The sequence below is a fragment of the Cricetulus griseus genome, assembly GCF_003668045.3.
Source record: "Cricetulus griseus strain 17A/GY chromosome 1 unlocalized genomic scaffold, alternate assembly CriGri-PICRH-1.0 chr1_1, whole genome shotgun sequence".
Lineage (NCBI taxonomy): Eukaryota > Metazoa > Chordata > Mammalia > Rodentia > Cricetidae > Cricetulus > Cricetulus griseus.
In genome coordinates this window covers 230,349,539-230,371,393 of record NW_023276807.1, presented here as the reverse complement: position 1 = coordinate 230,371,393, position 21,855 = coordinate 230,349,539, and the positions used below count along the sequence as shown (strand labels likewise).

The window sequence follows — 21,855 nt, the reverse complement described above, 5'->3', positions numbered from 1 at the left end:
TTTGCTCAGCTCTCTCCTCAGCTTGTCCCAGCTGCTGAGTCCCTTCTCTTTGTTACAGCTTTCTCCTGAGCAGCTTCTGCTCTTCTTGTTGTTCATCTTGCCAGGTTTTTGTTTTTTGTAGCCATAAGCTTTATGAAGCTAGCCTTTATTAACCCTTAATGTCATGGTGTGGATGAGAATGGCTCCAATAGGCTCATATATTTGACTACGTGGTCTCCAGTTGATGGAACTGTTTGGGAAGGATTAGGTGTGACCTTGCTGGAGGAGGTGTGTCACTGGGGCTAGACTTTGAGGTTTCAGAAGATTCTCAACATTTCTAGTGTGCCTTTCTGACTCCTACTTGTGGATCAATGTTCTTATGCTTTTGCTTCACCACCATGGACTGTAAACGTCTGAAATTGAAAGCCAAATTAAATGCTTTCTTTTATAAGTGTTTTGGTCAGGGTGGTTTGTCAAAGCAATAGAAAAATGATTACTATGCTTACTTCACTTAGATTCACCTGGCAGTAAGATTTCTATGACTTATTTTGTCCCTTAGTTAAGCTTTTTGGGCTGAGGATAGGTCTCAGGGTTATAGCCACAGTACCCAGTAGAATAGAATTGAGCAGAATGAATGTGGTAAAATATTTGTTACCTGCTAAGAATCACACATGCTCCAGAGATACCTTCAGGCTTTAAAATGAGACAGCTTATTAGTGACTTGCATGGACTGCCTTTCTCTTTTAGAAGTTAACAGAGTGTTTGAAGATACTTTAGGTTCAGGACTGAATATAAAGTTCTCTTGTTCTTGTTTATTATAGTTTTACCCAACTTTCCCCCCTCACTTTCTCTTTGCTAATCAACCTAGTTCAGCATTGTGTGCAGTGAGGCTTGGTTAGCTCCTCTACACATTGTCAAAAACCTATTCCCTAGATAAAGTAGCAGCCAAGATAATTGGCTCTGGAACATTTACTTTGATACTGTATGGCAGCTCAGAATGGCTTAGAATACAAGTTTGAAGAAAATATTTAGGATGAAGATTCTTCTTGAAGATGCTGAATTACTAATTGAAATCTGAGCTGATTCGAAGGAATTTTGAATCTGCTGTGGTTGGCTCTGCCTTGCAAGGTAGTGAGCAAAGCTTGAAGTAAGGTGTCCCTCCATTTTAAGTTGAAGTTTTGAGTGTTTGTAGGGAGCATAACTGCTGTGTTTTGCCCTGTTGTGGGGAATGTAATATCTGAAACTTGATTTTGAGAGATTTGAATTTCAGCTCTCTTTAGATACATATGAACCTTTTAGCACTCAAAACACATTCTCATTAGATTGTCTCTCCACTGCTTTGAAACATGCCTCTGCTGTTTGCTCAAGTTGTAGGTGTGTATCACTGATGGCCATAGAATGGGGCTCCTGGAGAATTTTATTTAGCCTTGTTCTAAAAAGTTAGGAGAAGCTGGGAAACAGCCATATTGATGGCCCTTTCTACCCAGACAGGGTATCTTTGTGTAGCAGCCCTGGCTGTCCTGGAACTTGCTCTGTAGACCCGGCTGGCCTCTAACTCATAGAGATTCACCTGCCTCTGCCTTCCAAGTGCTGGGATTAAAAACACGAGCCACAACAGCCTGGGTTTAACCCAATTTTTTTAATTTTTGACAGATTAAAATCTCTATGGTGGCCGGGCTTTGGTGGTGTACGCCTTTAATCCCAGCACTCGGGAGGCAGAGGCCAGCTGATCTCTGTGAGTTCCAGGCCAGCCTGGTCTACAGAGTGAGTGCCAGGATAGGCTCCAAAGCTACAGAGAGAAACCCTGTCTCAAAAAAGAAAAAAAAAAATCTCTATGGTGGTCCAGCAGAAGGAGGAAGATTTCTGGGAGTTCCAGGACAGGCAGTAGCTGCATAGAGAGACCCTGTCTCAACCTCCTCTCCCCCCAGAAAAACAACCACAAATCCAAACAAACAAATTTGTTTGTTGGAATATTCCTTTTGCTCCAAGCTGGGTTCTGCTTCCTTCCTGGACTTGAATGGTTCTTTGCAGTGCCAGCTGTTTGGTTAGACTTCAGAGAGTGCTTGTGTTCATTAGCAGCATTACGGATCTCTTCATGTGGGAATTTTAGAGCTGCTAAACTTAAGACCCTGGGCACAAGCTCTTCAGACTTAAAATTCTAGAGGAGCTGTTTGTTAAGTATGATTGAGGTGTTGTCTTTGAAAGGATGTTTCTCATTCGATTTTGAAAAAAATTTTGTCCAGATACTTGAGTCTGAATAACTGGTTTATTTGTCAGTTGATTTTTTTTTTTCAAGTTAACAATGATTTTTCGCAAAAAGAAAGGCAGACTCACTGGCACCCAGTGTGTCCATCCACTAACATCAGAAGTGCTTTGTGGCTTTGTGTGTTCCTTGCATTTGCCTTTACAGAATGTTTAAGTGTGTATACTTGAGGGAGACATTTTGAACGGAAACCAACTTCAAAAAATATAAACAACAACAAAACCCAAAAGCCTATAGTATGAGGTAGTGAAGCAAACTGACATACAATTTGTTGTCACTGATTTGTGGGGGCAACACTGCTTTTATGCACTGTTGATTTAGTACTGTCATTGGAGAATCAAAAAGAGCATTAAAAAGGCAATTACATATTTTAATAAAAGTAGCTGGGACCTTGTGGATACCCAGAAGATCTTGAGATCCCTTAGGGGTTGTTGGCCCCAGTTATGGGGGATGCTAACTTAGTGTGCTTTAATAAGCGTTACATTTGTAGAGAGAGGTATTGCTCCTTCTGCACTAAGTGCGACACAGTTGTAGCAATCTTAACAGCAATGACATGGCAATTTCAGTGTGTTTGAGGTTGCTTTGGATGGATGGTGGGGGCACACCTTTAATCCCAGCACTTGGGAGACAGGGACAGATGGAGCTCTGTGAGTTTGAGGACAGCCAGGGCTACACACAGAAACCCTGTCTCAAAAAAACCAAAAAATAAAGAACTAAAAATAAAGAGTGTGGCATATATTTTTAAACTGGACTTGATTCATTATCAGTTTCCTTTAAGTTCTGTATTTCTCCTGACAATTGACTTGCCTTTCCATGTACTGTCCATGTAATTCTCCCTTAAACCCTTTGGGGAGGGACCTCAGAGGACTCCATGGGGAGGGACCATGCAGATGAAAAACTAAAGTTCTTAGGCATTGTGTGAGTAGCCTTCTTAATTGCTTATGTTGAAATGTATCTTTTTAAAAGCATCTTCCTGTGATGAAGAGATGTCTCTTTTGGTAAATTGCTTTCCAACCATGAGCACCTGAGTTCAGATCCCCAGTGCCCCTGTAAAAAAATCAAGCATGAAAAAAAGAAAGAAGAAAAAAGTCAAGTATGGCAGCATATCTGTAATCCCAGCACTGGGTTGGCAGAGCCAAGTGGATCCCAGAAGCTTGATGGCTGTCTTAGTTAGGGTTTCTTTTGTATTTTTGTTTTTGTTTTTGAGACAGGGTTTCTCTGTATCTCTGGCTGTCTTGGAACTCAACTCTGTAGACCAGGCTGACCTTGAACTCACAAGGTCCACCTTCATCTACCTCCCAGGTGCAGGGATTAAAGGTGTAAACCAAACCTTCTGGTTTAGTTAGGGTTTCTATTGTTGTGAAGAGACACCATGACCATGGCAACTCTTATAAAGGAAAACATTTAATTGGGGCTGGCTTACAGTTCAGAGGTTTAGTCCATTATTACATGGAGGGAAGCATGACAGGCTAACATGGTACTGGAGAAGGAGCTGAGAATTTTACATCCTGGTTGACAAGCAGCAGGAAAAGACTGCCTTGAGCTTGAGACCTCAGAGCTCACCCCCTAGTGACACATTCCTTCCAACAAGGCCACACCTCCCAATATTGCCACTCTTCATGGACAGGTATTCAAACACATGAGTTTATGGGGGTCATTCCTGTTCATCATCACAAAGGCAAGTCAACTTAGTCAGATGGAAGACCCTAACAACAGGATGGGTCCTTTGAAGTAGGTAACAGAAATGCTGCTACAGTGACCTATGTCCATGCTTGCTTCTGAGCCCCGTGGGCATTCTATTAACCTGCTGGTGACAGTGAGAGAACGAAGAAAAGACAAACACAAGGTCACACAGAAAAGCTGGGATTGGGTAGCCTGGATTCTCTTATGGAGAATCCTCAGCACCCGGGAAACTCAGCATGTTTATATAGTTGAAAGGATTGCATACAGGTGAATTAGTCTAAGAGGCAGAGTTTATGGTATACAGCTGAATGAGGAGGCAGATGTAGCTAATCTTGGTGGGATTGCACAGCCTTCATAGCGAGGCAGCCGTCTCTGGTGGACATTTTCTGTACACAATATCATCAGCAGCAGTGGACTAGAGAGGAACTTTGGCCTTTCTAAGCCTCATCCTGGTTAAGGTCTGTGGATCTAAAGCTATGGTCCTGAACATGGCTGTGCCCATGCCAACAACACATACCACTCAGGTCTTCCTCCACTCCCCACATCCCTTTTCCCTATATGTCACTTCTCAGTCATCTCTAAGCCCTGTCTACCTTAGCAACTGTATTGGGCTTTCTTGTTTCCCAGGTGATTAAGTGACAAGGCTCCCACAGGGGAAGGGGAAGTGCTGTCTGCCACTTCTTCCTCTGCTGACTCCTTGCCAGTCATAGCAGTCTCAACACATGTGAGGAGAACAACATGAGATGGAAACCATGGTTTAGTGTTGTGTGTATTTCCTGAGTTGCCACTGAGGTTTGTGGCTGGCCTTGCTGTCTGCTGTGGATTGCCAGCTACTCAGGAACAGTGGTTGGAAGAGAATATAAAGGGTGTCTGTGCAGTTCATACTCAAGTATGTGTTTAGAAATTCAGAGCTGTTTTATGTGGTAGCTATGAACCAAGGACAGGGTAAGAGGAACTAAAAGAAAGAAAATGGGATCTAGAATAATGTTAAATAATATTGGGAATGACAAATTCATTAAAATGTAATGACTTACTCTTGTTTTTATATATTTATTGAAAATATTTTTTCGTGCAATATATTCTGATATGGTTTCCCCTCCCTCATCTCCTCCCAGATCCTCCCCACCTCCCCAGCCATCCAACTCTATGCCCTTTTCTCTCTTTAGAAAACAAACAAGCAAAAAGAAAGAAAAAAGAACAAAATAAACAGAAAAAGAAAACCGCAACAAAAAGCACACACACACACACACACACACACACACACACACACACACACACACACACAGAATATACAGATTGAAAAACATAATATATAAGCAAAAGACTGGTAAACTTGGAAAGGCCCAGAGAAAGCATTAAGACACAAAAAGTGTCTCTGAAATACCATTGAGTGTGTTTTACATTGGCCATCTACGACTAGCATGGCTATACAAACTAATTTTTCTTTTGTGAGTCATTGTGAGTTAGAGATGATGTAGATCAGGGATGTGGGCTTATATCCACTTCACTCTCATCACTGGGCTCCCATCTGGTTTGGACCTGTGTATGCTGCCACTGTCTCTGTGACATATTCATCAGGCCTGCTGTGTCTGGAAGGCCTTACTTCCTTGGTGTCCTCCATTCCCCCTGGCTCTTACAATCTTTCTACCTGCTCTTCCATAGCTCCGAGGGATGAGTGGGATTTGATGGAGACATCCCTTTTAGGACTGGGTGTTATAAGGTCATTTTGCACCTTGTCCACTTTTGGGTATTAGGAAGAAACACTTCTACAGGAGGAAGCTTCTCTGATGAAGACTAAGTGAGACAATACTCTGCTTCCCACGCCAACGTAGCCAACCCTCAGTATTTTAAACCTTTAGGAAAGTTTAGAGACAAGTTTATAACCTCTCCCGATTGTCCTGTTTCCTAAGTACTACAATTTCTGTTTTCAAGACTAGAGGATTTTAGATACACTGATTGCTGTCTTCTTCCTGGTCCTAGCCCCACAGCTGCTTTTCTCCAGAGAGGCCTCTTGCCCTGGAATTGCTGTGTGAGCATGACTCAGGGTGCTTCTTTTCTGCATGTCTTTACAGTTTAACCAGAGAAAACCCATACAGTTTTTGGAGCTGAATTAAGCAGTGTCCTCTATATATCCAGCAATGATGGAAGTTCAGTGTTTAGATAATAGTGTAGACAGAGTTTCTTTTCCGCTTGGTCCCTCTGCTGTTTAGTCCCAAATAAATACATAGAGGCTTATATTAATTATAAACTGCTTGGGCAATGGCTCAGGTTTCTTATTGGCTAGTTCTCTCTTAATTATTAACCCATATCTACTAATCTATGGTCTTGGGCTTACTGGTGATGCCTGGTCACCTTTCTTCCTCAGCAGCTACATGGCGTCTCCCTGGCACCTCCTCTCTGCCTTCCTCAACCCAGCATTCTCCAAGTCTGGTAGCCCGGCCTGTACTTCCTGCCTGGCTACTGGCCAATCAGCATTTTACTCAGCCAGTGAGAAACATATTCACAGCATACAGAAAGGAGGACATTCTCCATCATAATAGAGCTATTTGAGAAGTATAGAGTATATACTCACAAAATTAGTTTTTTGTTTTGTTTTGCAATGTAAAAAAAAAAAACCTGTAATTTTGATAGACATTTGTGATTTAAGTTACACCACTGAGAAACTTAACAGTCCAGTGTTGCCAGTGAAACCATGAGTACTCACCAGAGTAGAATGGAAGATGCTAGCGTTCTATTTAGCCTTGACACCCATGCATTTTTGTAATTTGATGATGTAGCCTCCTCTTCATCATCTGTATTGTCATAATCATACTGACAATGTTTTCATTGGGAATCAGTTAGCATTTAGAATATTGTTCCTCAGAAGGTTCCATTTCTGGCCCATTTTTATTTTCCCAGTTAAGTAAAAAGATTGCTTTATTTTTATGTGTAAGGGTGTTTTGCCTTCATGTATGTTTGCACCACGTGTATGCCTGGTGCTGGAGGAAGCCAGAGAAGACAATGGATCCTCTGGAACTGAGGTTATTTGGGAACTTAAACTTGGGTCTTCTGGAGGGCATCCCTATGCTTTGCCCACTGACTGAGCCATCTCTCTAGCCCCAATTTTTCCTATTTTTTCAGGATTGCTGTAAATGTACCTGATGAATGTACCTGAATGTCCTGTTCTGTTATTGATGAATTTCACTTATACTTGTATTGGTGTTGACTGGGTATGATTTCTGTTAAACAACTAACTTCATTATGGATCTCTAATTTCTCTATGTCCTTAATATGGTTTTTGTTAAAGTCAAAAAACATTAACACATTTTTACTTTTGTTGTATGTCATACTTACCTATCTTCTTTTTTTTAATAAAGATTTTATTTATTTACTTATTTATTATGAATACAACATTCTGCTTCCATGTGTATCTGCACACCAGAAGAGGGCACCAGGTCTCATAACAGATGGTTGTGAGCCACCATGTGGTTGCTGGGAATTGAACTCAAGACCTCTGGGAGAGCAGTCAGTGCTGTTAACCATTGAGCCATCTCACCAACCCCTTACCTATCTTCTTAAAAGATTTATTTTTATTATATTATGTATAGGTGGGTATGTTTATGAGTCCAGGTACCCATGGGGACCAGAGGAAGAGCAGCAAGTGGTCTTAAGTGCTGAGTCATCTCTCCAGCCTCATATTTCCCTTTTCTTGAAATACTTTGAGACCTACCTTTTACCAAACGTGGCCATTTCCAGTTTTGTAAAACAGTTGTGAGGAATTAAGAAAACTTTTCACACCCAGTGAGAATGGCAGGGAATACAGAGATGCTTGTCTTGTCTCCTGTTGGTTTTCTGCGACTTCCAGTTCATGAAGTTGCTTCTTTGTTTAGACTCCTGTATACCCAAGTTCTTAGGAACAAACTACTTTCAAAATATGTTATTCTTTGAGGTTTTGAAATTAAGTCATTGACAGAATTTAATTTTATATTTTTATTTTTATTTTATTTATTTATTTATTGGTTTTTTTCAAGACAGGGTTTCTCTGTGGCTTTGGAGGCTGTCCTGGCACTCACTCTGGAGACCAGGCTGGTCTCCAACTCACAGAGATCCACCTGCCTCTGCCTTCCGAGTGCTGGGATTAAAGGCGTGTGCCACCAATGCCTAGCCCCTTTTTCTTTCTCTTATTATTATTTTTTAAATAAATTCTTACTCTATAGTCGAAGCCAGCCTAAAACTTGCTATCCCTCTGCCTTGAATTTTTAGGCATGTACCATCATGTCCAGTTGAGCAAATTAATTTTGGAAAGATAAATAATTAGTACCTTTTATATTTGTGCCATTTCCTCATCATTGCTGTGGTAAATTGTACTGCCTAAAACTGTATAGGGCTGTATGTATCACTTCAGTGTATAATACAGTTTTTTCTTGCTATAAACCTCAGTTCTTGAGAAACTACCCATGTAGTTTGCCCTGCAAGGAAGTGGACATCATGTATCTGACCATTGTCTGCAGGTTATGAAACTTGCATTCCCTAAGTATAAATTACATTATTACACATTAATGCAGTGGGTCACTTCTTGATGGCCAGAGAGGCTCTTAAACATCCTGTAATATAGGACAGATCCATGGTGAAGAATTTTCCAGTTGAAACCATCAAAGGGTCAAGGTAAAAATCCTGATCTACTGGAAACAAAGCTACTGTTTTTGATGGACAAGCTATGGGCTGCAACTCCTTTAGGGTACTAACGTTATATAGGGGGTAAAGTGTTGAAGGAGCCAAGAGAAGTGATTGAGCCCATTCACTCTCTTGGTGATTCGTTCTCCTAGGGTTTATATTGCTGTGAAGAGATACCATGACTACAGCAACTCTTATAAAGAAAAAGATTTAATTGTGATGGCTGATTTACAGTTTTTCGGAGGTTTAGTTCATTATCATTATAGTAGAAAGCATGGCGCATGCAGGCAGACATGATGCTGGAGAAGGAGCTGAGAGTCCCACATCTGGTTATGCAGGCAGCAGGAAGTGAATGTCACACTGCACCTGGCTTGAGCATTTAAGACCTCAAAGCTTGGCCCCTAATGACAAACTTCTTTAACAAAGCCACACCTGCTCCAACAAGGCCACTCCTCCTAATAGTGCCACTCCCTGTGGGTCTACAGGGGCCATCTTCTTTCATACCACCAGTCATTGTGTGTGCTCTCCCTTCTCTGCCCCAGCACTCTGCAGCCTTTGTCTCTTTTGTTATAGTTGAGCATTTTATGCTTTTATTAGCAGGCTATTCTTGAGGTTTTAGCCTTATACTGATATTTTAAAGCATCTACTCTAAGTACCCTCTTTTTCATACCTATTTTTCTGAGCTTATTCATTTAAAACAGCTTGGGGTGTTTACCATGACCACAAAAGCATACTTTTGTTAATTCATAGCAGCCTTCACTAAAGAAAACCATATATAGGGTGTTTTAAACGTGGCTTTTTCCTGCTTTTGAAGAAAGTTCTTCCAGCTGGAAAGATGTCTTCTGTGCCATGTCCATGTTCACTCGGGCTCAGGGACTCAGGTATGGCAAAGGGAAGCATGCAAGCAAATTGAAATGTGGCTAGCTTCTCATTTGTGTATTTCAGAGGATTATGTTATAGGATTTTTCAAGGAAAAAAATAAGCTTAGATTTTCCACCCTCTAACTCCACTTTTTGAGTTTTTATTTTGATGAATTTTATAAAGACATATAAATCAGAGCAAGAGTGTGAGAGGGTCTGTCTCCTTGTCATGGAGCTTCAGGAGTGTCAGGTCCCAAATGGCCGTGGTGCCTGTTTAGTATACAAGTGCCTTCTTGGCCTCAGACTCACTCACTGCTTGTGCTTCCTCTCAGCAATTTTCATCCCACCCCCTACCCCAAAACCTCTCCAGTTCAGGGGCTTCGCTTCCCTTCCCCAGCTTCTCATTCCTACATGATCCAGCCACCTCAGCCATGTGCTCTCTTGGTTCTCTGTTCTCTCTCGGTTCCCCCCTCACTCTCCCCTTCCCACTCCCTTCTCATGGCCGGGTTCAGTCTGGACCCTTCAGATGCCTTGGGCTGTTCTCTCCACCATATCTACAATAAACCTCCTCTACCATACCTAGGAGTGGTCATGTCTTCATTTTCATTCAAGGAGACCAGGTGTGATAAAGGTGTAGCAAAGCCACTACCTTCTCACCTAGCAGAATTATGTTAATGACTCCATCGTATCATTCCACCCTTAAATTTCTCAGTACACATCTCTATATGGATTCCTTGTTAAAAAATACACAATCACAAACCACTGTGATAGGTGCAAAAATAGCATAAATCCCAAAATGTCTTCATAGGTATAGATTAGTGGGAGCTGTTAATGCTCAAGTTCTAGTGGCTTCTTTACTTTTTAATTTTCTCTTTATAAATACATTTTGTTTTCTGTTTTTTGATACAACTTTATGTGAAGAAACCATGGTTCATATTGCATGGCATCACTTTGGGAAGATGCAGTTCATCAAGTCATTCTTATGTTTTGGTGGCATTATCTTTCTATAGACTGAAGAATTTGTGTGATGAAAATGCTTAAGAGTAGAAAATGGTTTCTTGGGCAGTTCCAAGGCACTGATGTCACATTTGAGACCATGCTAAGGGAGGTGCTGTTCACTGAATATTGGATTATTTTTACTTTGTCAGAGTAAAGTTAGCAACAGAATTGTTTGGAAATGCAAAGTATTACTAATCTAGTATGACCACAATCTAAGAAGCAGAGCGCTTTCAAAGTAGAGGTTAACAACCAAATAAAGTGTTCTGTGATACTTTATATAATGAATGGAATAAAAAGTGTTAATTTCCAAGTGTGTCTCATGGAGGCGTATTGTTTATAACTTACGAAAATTGTAGTTTACAATATCAGTTTATTACTTGGGTTATGAAAGATACTGATCAAAAGAAGAGAGAGAGACCCCAACTTAAATTTCTTTGGTCATTTTATATTCCATTATGCAAAATCATTCATCAGCAACTTAAGAGTCTGAAATGAAAGCACAGTCTTGTCTTTCCCCACCATCCAGTAGGAGTGTGTGGCCTGGCCAGGGGTAGCTGTTGATGGGAGCCAGAGTCTACTGAAAGACTGCAGTGTTTGAAGAGAAATGTGGCTGAGGTCTGTGCTGGCTGGTGTTTTAAAAGTGCTGGAATTCTTTCCTACAGACATCTTACTAGAACAAATGCATACCCTCCCCCCACCAGCCTTTCTAAGGATGTTTTAGGGAAGGAAGTATGGTCGCCTTCTGTCTTGATAGAGAAGAAAGCCCTTCCTACCCAGGGTTGTTTACAGCTTCAGTATCTCACATAGGACTGTAGAATTTAATGGCCATGGTGATGTAATAGATTTTTTTTCCTTATTGTGTAACTTGTTACATACTGTAGTTTGGCCATTTATTCAGATGAATACATATGTTGAACAAAGGAAAAATGTGGTTTAGAGCCGTTTTCATTGCTTTCTCTGCTGTGTCTTGGTGAACACCAATGTTTCTTATATGTAGAAATGAAGGTCATGCTCCTGTGGTTTGGGATGGCATAAATGACGTCTGTGCCCACCCATGCATATCCCTTGATTCTAGCATTTCTGTGTACCTAAGCCAACTTCTACATTGTGGCATCTCTGTCTCTGCCTGAGAGAGCTGTTTCTTCTGCCAGCTAGCCTGCCCACAGGGAGAGATGTGCAGAGTACCAGACTACTGGCTATTTTTGTTGTTGTTTTGTTTTGTTTTGTTTTGTTTTTTGAGACAGGGTTTCTCTGTAGCTTTGTAGACCAGGCTGGCCTGGAACTCACAGGGATCTATGCCTGCCTCTGCCTCCTGCGGGCTGGGATTAAAGGCATTGTGACACCACTGCCCTGCCAGACTTACTCTTAACCCTATTGACAGCCTGCCAATCTAACCTGAGAAGAGTTAGTGGGAATAAGCGGTATTTCATTAACCCCTAGTTGGGACACTTTGAGAGTGTATACTATGCTGCCTTCCAGAGTTCTGCAGCTGGACCAAGCAACAGCTTCCTACAGTCGGTACAATTAGCACTGGTTTTCTAGACCAGTGTCTTTTTTAGTATTTAGGCATTTTTACTGGCCTTCCTTTGGAGTTTGACAGGATACGCCCTCAGCTGCTGCCACTAAGAGCACCACCTGTGCTGTTCACTATGTTCTCTTTTAAAAGGGTCCTGCCCACCTCCTATCCCTCTCTTTCTCTCCATCTCTCTGTCTGTTCCTCTCTCCCTTTCTGCCTCTGTTTCCTTTCTCTGGTTGCTCCTGTCCCTGAGGCCAGTCTTCTCCCTCCCCATTCCCTTTTTACAATCCTTTTCCCTAATTAAAAAAAACTTCCATTTGAACTCTGTGGCATGGCATCTTTCTTTCTCTGTTGCTCCCCCTTTTAAAATTACAACACTCCTCGTTGACTCTCTTGGTCCCTCTTCCCCAGTTTTCTCCAGTATTTCCTGACATTCACCTCCCTCACAACTACACTTTCTGATGTTTCAGACCACATCTCACAGTTGGCTTCTGGAGAGGCTAAGACAAGTGTGTATTGGGGGGTGGGGGAGTCAGAAGACAGCTTTGTAAGAGAGCCACTTCTCTCCTCCTCCATGTGGGTCCTGAGATAGTGCTTTGATCACTAGGTGGTGAGTGCCTTCCTGGCTAAGCCAGGTCACCAGCACTGCTTTGATGTTTTGGGTTTTTTTTTGTGTGTTTGTTTGTTTGTTTTGTTTTGTTTGTTTGTTTTTTGACACAGGGTCTTGCTATGTAGCCATAACTGACTTGGTACTTAATATATAGACCAGGCTGGCCTCAAACCCACAGATACTCACCTGCCCCTGCCTCCCAGGTGCTGAGATTAAGGGTGTAGGCCACCACACCCAATTCCTACTTGATTTTTAATTCATAGATCTACATTGAAGTTTCTAGATTTATACTTTATATATCTTCAGCAACTTTTTCTTACTTTTAATATACATTACCTTTTACATTTCCAAGCATGGGTTTTACATGGATACAGGTATTGTTTAGAAATAGTATAATAGTAAAATGCACCAAGCTTCAGAAGCATTGTGTGTTAAGGTAGACAAGAGAGTTGTACCAGCAACATACATTTTTCTTTTCTTTTTAAGCAAATAACAAATGAGTTATTTGAGACACATATAGGCTGGTAAATTTATCATTTAATTTGGAGCTCCAATTAATTTGTCTTTCTCTAACTTAACAACTTTTAATATTTTTCTTCTGACATGACTTAGAAGCAAGTGAAAGCATTTGTGGAAAGTGAATGTCAGTTGAATCAGTGATGCAGGTAATTTATTTGAATTACTTTTGAGGAGTTTTTTATTCTTGAAATGAAATCATTTCCACCAAATGACATTTTTCTAAGCTAATGAGATGCTTATTACATGGAATATTTCCCCCCTTGCACAACTTGAGTGAATTATATTCTAATAGAGTCTGTAGCTTTGAAGTTGTTATTTCAGAAAGCTGGAGAATATAGAGAATCTTAAGTGCATGACAGCCTAAGAGTTGGTATTCCAGAACTTACCTGAGAAGACATCTAAGGAACTCATTTTGAGACTTGAATGACAGTTTATGGAAGAATAATAAAAAGGGATAGGAATAAAAAGATGTGACTAGCCCTGAAAAAATGAAGTATATTGAAGAGACATGGTTTCTGGTTTCCAGGGATTTGAATGTAGAAGATGGGTGGGAAAGGAAAGAATTTAGTGGAAGCAAAAGAGAACGGGGGGGGGGTGGCGAGAGACCCAACAGAATTATATTAGATGAATGAGATAAGTTTCCATGAGTATCTAGCATCTCAGTTAGCTAAGTGCTTCACACCAGCAAGTAAAGCCTCTTGTACACTGAAGTGGTGTTTACAATGGGTGGTACACGCCAGAGTGGAGGGTGGTGCATGGAGGATGAGATGTAGGATTAGAGGTCACACAGAGAAGTAAGTCCAGAGTGGAGGATTTGCATGGAGCATGAGATGTAGGAATAGATACATAGGAGTGAGTGCAGAGTGGAGGGTGGTGCATGGAGCATGAGATGTAGGAATAGATACATAGGAGTGAGTGCAGAGTGGAGGGTGGTGCATGGAGCATGAGATGTAGGAATAGATACATAGGAGTGAGTGCAGAGTGGAGGGTGGTGCATAGAGCGTGAGATGTAGGAATAGATACATACGAGTGAGTGCAGAGTGGAGGGTGGTGCATGGAGCGTGAGATGTAGGAATAGATACATAGGAGTGAGTGCAGAGTGGAGGATTTGCATGGAGGATGAGATGTAGGAATAGATACATAGGAGTGAGTGCAGAGTGGAGGATTTGCATAGAGCATGAGATGTAGGAATAGATACATAGGAGTGAGTGCAGAGTGGAGGGTGGTGCATAGAGCGTGAGATGTAGGAATAGATACATAGGAGTGAGTGCAGAGTGGAGGATTTGCATAGAGCGTGAGATGTAGGAATAGATACATAGGAGTGAGTGCAGAGTGGAGGGTGGTGCATGGATCGTGAGATGTAGGGCTAGAGGTCCACACAGGAGTGAATCCTCTCCCTTCTGATACTGGTGCTCACGAAAAGACTGTGAATTCCCTGAAAATTCATGGGGAGTGTAGAAGATTGCTGCTTCTCACAAATTAGGAGTTTGGTGCTATGGTGTCAACATCTCCAAACACTGACGAGTTCTACTGGAGTAAAGGTTTGGGGAAAAGAGAGAATTAGCATTCAGTACTTGATTCCATCATGATTTGGGACTACCACTTTCTTATTAAAGACCAACCCAGTGTCATTTTGAAGTTAACTGTTACACAGCTACATACATCCTGTATATTATAGTTCATCTTGTTTCTTGTTGAAGATTTAGGAATGTTTCTCACACTTGTGGGCAAAGTGTACATGTCAACCATTGTCTTTGCTCATTCTAGTGGATAGTCTGTTTTACAGGATTTTTGTCTTAGCTTCTATTCAGGCAGTGCACAGTACCTCAGCTAGGTTAGCTCGGTGATATTTGTGATTTTAAAATTGCTTTAAATACTTTTGTAAAAATGTTTACATTTATGATAATTATTCATAGTTACTCTTCAGTGGACATAATAGCTTTAAGTGTTTATAATTCAGTTTAGGGCCTTTCAGTTGTAATTACTATCATTCATTGGAGCTAATTTTTGTTGGTATATTGACTGACTGACTACTATTTAGGGTTACTTGGCTATAGTGACATTTTATAAATAGTAAGAATCACATTTGATCAACTTTAAATAAAATCAGTAAGTGGTAAACTTTCATTTTAAAGAACTCTGCTTTGTGTGGTGGCTGCTGAAGTGCTATGTAAGCTTTTTAGCCAATCAGATTTATTTGAAAATCATTGGCTATGTCATTTTTGTAGAAACATAGGTAACTTTGTAAAACTAATTTCATAATACTGTTAATATCTTGTAAAGTTGCTACGAATGGTTATATTTTTCTTTTTACATAAAAAATTTAAATATAGTATAGAGACTTTATAAACTCCACATTCTACCATTCTTTCACACATGGGTAATAAAGGCTCATCATTAATGGTTTGTCTCTTTCTTACCTGCCTTATCTGGATTATGTGACGCAAATCCGGGGTTCTATTACCTTGTAGTAATCACTTTAGTTTTGGTTCTCCATCAGGGATTCTCCTCCTGGAGCCATTCCAAAGAGTGATATTTAGAGTAAAAGCTTCCCGGTTTTGAATTTCTCAGTTCTTCATAATTCCAATCTTATCTATTAGTGAGTTTGACACTATTTAGTGGTTTTATAAAAAAAAATATTTGCATTATGTTACTTTTATAGTGAATTTTTATTTAACTGTAATTCAGTTTCGATTTTTTACAGGGTAAATTTTGCTAGTTTTATTATACTTACAGTGTGGTACACCTATCGAAACATTCCATTTTGGACCATTTTCATCTTATGAAAAACAGGCTTATTAGCAGTGACTCATTAATCCCACTGTAACCTCTACTGCTGCTGTCTGTACTATAGTTATCCACTCTGGAAACTTCCTATAGATGGGCACTTGTATTAGTTACTCTTCTGTTGCTGAGATAGAACACCATGACCAAAAGCAACTTAAATAAGACTTCATTTTGGCTTATGGTTCCAGAGGGATAGAGTACTTCACCTGCTCCCAGACATGGGTGGTTCTTTAAAGATGGCTTTGGGATTTATCTTTGATGCTTTGCAGTGCAGTAGGATATTTTGTGTGCATGTGTGAATAGCTTACTTCTTTAAGTTGCCCCTTAGGATTCATTGAGTGTCATGCCTGGTGGTTGCTGTATTTCTTCAGTCATAGGACACTTTCAGACATCCCTTTAAGTGTTGTCTGTACTGCTTCCTTTTTTTCCTCCCTCTGAAATTCTGACTGAACAAGTGTTTTGAACATATGCTCAGTTATGCCTTCTGCATATCTATTTTGATTTTTTTGTTTTCCCCTTAATGCAGTATACTCTGCAAAACTTATTTTTCCATGTTCCAGCTCACTGAATGATTTTTTTACTTAGTCTAGTCAGATATTAAACATATCCAGTGATGTTTAAATTTCCTCTGTTGTGTTTTCAGAGTTTCTAGATGTCCTAGCTGATTATTACCGTGTTCCTCGCAGCCTAATTATTTCATAGTCTGCATTGGAGAATTCCAACCGTTGATGTCAGAGTTCTTTCCTCCAGGTAGGACTCGCCTTGCTTCCACCAGGCACTTGGGATCATTACCAGTTAGTTTGGGAGGTCTTTTGCACAGCTGATATCAGTGAGTTGTTCATACATCTGCGTTCAGCTGTGAGTTGGCTATGGCACTGCTTCTGACTTCCTCACTTACCGTCAGGTTCGTTGTTGCACCTTGGTCCTTCCTCGTGCTCTGCAGTACTCTCTCAGTGTTTAGGGTCTAACCCAGCATCTGTATCTGGCACCATAGGATGAGTAGGGTTCTTCAGTTGCAGTTGACTAGCCACATGCAGTCACAGGGCCAGCCTAATTCAGGAAGGAAATAATCACCACTTCTTTCCCTTCCTTTCTTCCTTTCTGTTTTTCTCCTGGTTTTATGTGGCTACCGATTACTTATTGTAATCTCCTCTCATTTTTAATATTCAAAACCCTGGGAAATTCAGCAACTAATTATCTTCTTGTCTTAGTGACTGTGAATTTGGGGAGTGGGACGAGGTGGTTGTACTTTGAATTGGCAGGCATCTTCCTGGAAAACTGTATCTAAGTTCCATCATGAGTAGAATGTGTTAAATTTAGTTCAGCACGGGTTTGGTGCCCATAATGGTTTTTTATTCTCAGTGTTTTTCTGAAGTTTAAAATCTTAAAGCTAAAAGAGAGGGAAATGCTCTAAGGGAGCTCATTACATTATTTTGTTTAGCAAATATTTTCTAAATTTATTCCAAATTGATTTTTTATTCCAGGCCCTTCAAGAATTAAGCAAGATAAGATTTATTGTGCAAGGATTTCTTGGGGAAGTGGATTGACCCCACCTTTTTTTTTTTTTTTTTCCCCGGTGGGAGCGCGCGCGCGCGCGCGCGCGCGTGCGCGCGCGTGTGTGTGTGTGTGTGTGTATGCGTGCGTGCGTGCGTGTTCATGTTCATGTTCATGTGTGTGAACATGGGGGTGGAGCTGTGTATGTGTGCATGTAGAGACCAGAGGCCAATGCTGGTTGTCTTCTATCTGTCCTCAGTTTTTAAGGACAAGGTCTCTCAATGAACTCAGAGCTAGCCAGTTCCACAGGATGGCTTGCCTTGCCATCTCTGGCTTTACAAATGCATGCTGCTGGGTGTGGCTTTATAAATGTGTCCTGCAGATTTGAACTTGGGTTCTAATGCTTGCTATGCCCACTGAGCGTCTCTCTAGTCCTGAAAGGGATTATTATTTTTGACCATAATCTTCAGAGACAGCCTACCACAGTCACCTGCAGCCAAACACGAAGCTTAACCATTCTTTGTAAGAGCCTTAAAATTGAAGCTGGGCAGTCATTCATATTACTGTGTAACTTGACATCCAGTCTGGAGCATTTTACTCAATAGAGACCTTAGACCTGTTTCTACTTTGTATCTGTATTAGATAGTTATGGCCTTGACCTCAGAGAGATATGCCTGACTGCCTCCCAAGTGCTGGGATTAAAGGTCTGCACCACCAACGCCCGGCTCCATACTCATCTTTTTCTTTTCTTATACTCACTGTTTTTATTTCCTTCGATGTTAAAATCCAGTTTTCAATATGTACATTTTCCTTAATTATGAGCTCTGATCTAACTTGGTCTGTATTATTTAGAACATAAAATAATTGTTTTTATTTTCTGAAGTTTTGTTTCAAATGGATTGTGCTGTTATTTCTGTAGGTTTCTTATACTTGGCAGCTATCATAAATTAATAAAATCTGTTGCATTAATTAATTTTTATCTGTCTTAGTGCTTTCTTTAGGAGATAATTTGAAGAAGTCTGATTTTTTTTTTTTTTTGGCTGTACACCGAATATAGAGAGACGATGAATAAATGAGTGAGTGAATGAATTGCCAGACTCCTTGTCCTTGTCACACATAGCCATCAAATCCCAAAGTGATAAACCATGGCATCCATTCTCTTCACATATCTCCTCCTCTCTTCACTGGCCACCCTAATAAGGGAAGAGTTACTTATTTCAGCTAGTGGCAGCTTGAAATTTATTGGTTTATTCACAGTCGCTTTCTTAATTTCGTTTCCTGTTGGTGTGACAAAAATACTCTTAAAATCAATTTGAAGAAGAAAGGATTTATTTTGGATGATAGTTCACTGCGGACACTCCATCATGGTGAGGAAGCTTTAAAATAAGGCTTTTAAAATAACAATAGTTTTTTATTTTATTTTATTTTAGAGATAATTAGTATATATTTAGAAGTAACTTAAAAGAGAATCCACTAACCTGTAGATGAATGGGCGATTCCTTTGAGTGCATTGTATTAAGTCCGAAACACATTCCAACCATTGTTGTTTAGATACTCCCTCTGCCCCTTCCCCTCCTTCCCCCACTCCTCTCTCTCCTCCACTCCTTGTCTCTCCTTTGCCTTCATTTTGAAAAACACTATCTGGTTGCAGTCAAGTCAAATTCAGCTTCCATTCTATAATGGTGGGAGCTGGCCCAGATGGCTGCCACAGCAAGCTCTGCTGCTCATGGGCCCTGTGTCCCCTGCACTGGGACTTAGGGATAAGTTTGGCTGCAGACAAAACAAACAAACAAACAAAAAAAAAAAAAAAAAAAAAACACTGCCTGGAGCCAGCAAGATGGCTTAATGGATAAATGCATTAGCTGCCATGCTTGAGGATCTGAGTTCAGTACCCAGGACCTGCATAATAGAAGGAGAGAATTGGCTCACACACACATGCACACACATGCAAATAAAAAACTATGTAATAATAAGTTTAAAGCCTATATATTTAGCATCATGTGCAAAACCTAGATGTTTCTGTTGACATGTTATTGGAAGGAGATGCCTAATTGTTTGAATCATTTACTACAGTTTATTGATTTGGAAAACTGGAGATAACCACGAAGACTACTGGGGAACAAATGCTTGCCCTGCTGATCTGAGTGGGCACCGTCTCTGTGGAGGCAGCCCTTAATGCAGCTTTCTCTCTGCATTCTGTGCTGTTTCTAGGATTGGCCTCTGTCTTGTAGCTCTTACTAGCTCAGTGTTTTACATTCACTTTCTCTTTTCCGGTGTTCTTTACTCTTTATGCTGTTGTGAAACAGCATTTAAAGTGCTTTATTCAATGTTTTTTTTTTAATTCTTGATACTGTAAAGATGCAGAATTGTATCCCCTTCCCTCTACCTCAGTAATCTTCCTCTACCACAAAATGGAGACATTACACAAAATTTAATGTGTCTCAAATCTGTAGCATTGCTCCTGTGTTTACTTGACACACATACCTTTCCTCCCCTCCTTTGCTTAAAGATATTCTACTCATGTTTCCTAAAAGAACTTTTAATTGAGTTTTAGAGATCAGTTCCATAGTTATTCCCACTTGGAGTTGTTTCTCCCCAACTTAATCCAGAGATGACTCTGTATGAATGAAAAAAAAAAATGTCTGCCTTGCAGTGTTTTATTTCCTGGCTAGACTTTTTTTAAAAAATATTTGTTCTTTTCAGAGGGTTTTTTGTAGTTTTTCGTTTTGTTTATGAATTTCTTGCTTGCATGTGTGTCTGTGTGCCACGTGCATGCTTGGTGTCCACCGAGGTCAGAAGAAGGCATCAGTTCCCTTGGAAATAGAGTTATGGAAAATTGTGAGCCACCATGTGGGTGGTGGGAATTGAACCCATAATCCTGTGTAAGAGCACCATGTATTCTTAACCTCTTAGCCATCTCTCCAGTCCCTTAATGTATTTTGTTGTTGTTTTGTGTGTGTGTCTGTGTTGGGGGTGTGGGAGGGTGTGCCCATGGAGGTCACAAGACAAGAGAGGTTCTCCGGAGCTAGAGTTCCAGGTGGTTGTAGGATGCCTGATGTGGGAGCTAGGAGTTGCTCTCTGGTGCCATGCAAGAGTAGCAAACACTCTGTAACTTCCGAGCCATCTCTGCAGCCCCCTGGCTAGACTTCTTACCCTGCCTACTCTCTTTCCCTTCTGCAGTTGTGACCCCAGTAGGAAATGGACCCTACCCCCACACACACACACCTTTCTTTTTTTCCAGCATAACTATACAGGCAAACTGAATTCAGTTATGGTTAACTGAAGCCTCTCACATTATATTAAGCTAAGGCCTGACCTGATCTATGAACAGAGGCCCCGACCTTCCTCTGGTATTGTCTTGACATTTGCAAGCCTCATCGTGTTCTTGCTCAGGTTTCTCTCTGAGTTCTTCAGCTCTAGTCTGAGGCAGTATTGCAGAGTGACTAAGAACTTGGTACTTGAAGGTTGCTTGCCAGCCGTGGGACTGGGCAAGTTGTCCTCATCTGTGGATCTCTGTTTCTTCTGTAAACTGAGTGCTAATACTCCTCAGCTTCTTCAGGTTGATGGGCTAGCCAGCATCTCAAGGCATCAGTGACTTAGGTGCATTTCCCCACTCTGATGTCTACCCAGTTTCTGTCATCAGCTACCCTTGCCATTGTTAGCTTGTAGCTTCTGCTCTCCTGGTTTCTAGCATGAGTGCTGTACTTTACCATCATGTCTGCATCTTGTTAATGAAATGAAGGGCTCAGCCAGCCTTTAAACCTGAGACTGTGGCCACACCTCCTAACTTTAGAACAGCAGGAACCTGGACCAGTTCCAGCAAAGGAAGATTAGATGGTTCTGGGAAGTAATGAGCAGTCCCTTCCTTAGGTGTTCGGGGACTGCCGTGTTTGGTGCTTTGAAAACCAATGCTTATGTGAAAAAATGGAAAAGGGAGTTTTGTTTGGGACAGAAATTTGCAGCTTGTTTATTAATACACTTTAAACCCTCTGTTCGTGATGAGTCTGCTGGGATTTGCTTTAATTTTTGATATTAGGATGCACATTTTAGGAAGAATGTTAACATATTTGTTAGTTTTATAAGATTTATTTATTTATGTATATGAGTGCTCTATTTGCATGACAGAATAGGTCATCAGATCCCATAATAGGTTGTTGTGAGCCACCATATGGGTGCCGGGAATTGAACTTGGTACCTCTGGAAGAGCAGCCAGTGCTCTTAATTGCCAAGCTATCTTTCTAGTCCCATATTTGTCAGTTTTAAGGAATAAAAAATTAAGTGATCATAAATATTTTGTCTTTTAAAGAAAAATTGGCATTAACTATCTTGCTTTTATAGTCAAGTTATAATGACATTGCAAAGGGGTATATGAAAATTATTCGATTCCTATGGAATTGCAGAATTGCATCCTTTTTAATTAAAATTACTTTGTTTTTAAAATAAAAACATGAGTATAAATATTAACAATTTTGTAACATTAGTAAGCTAAATA

At 40.6% G+C, this 21,855-nt stretch overlaps 1 protein-coding gene and 1 pseudogene across 1 annotated transcript in view; both read left to right on the top strand.

Annotated features, from left to right (window-relative positions):
* The window catches only part of Gtf2f2 (general transcription factor IIF subunit 2), a 126,421-nt gene that overhangs the window by 26,841 nt on the left and 77,725 nt on the right, over window positions 1-21,855 (top strand). The window lies entirely within an intron of this gene.
* LOC113832736 lies at window positions 19,010-19,145 on the top strand (annotated as a pseudogene).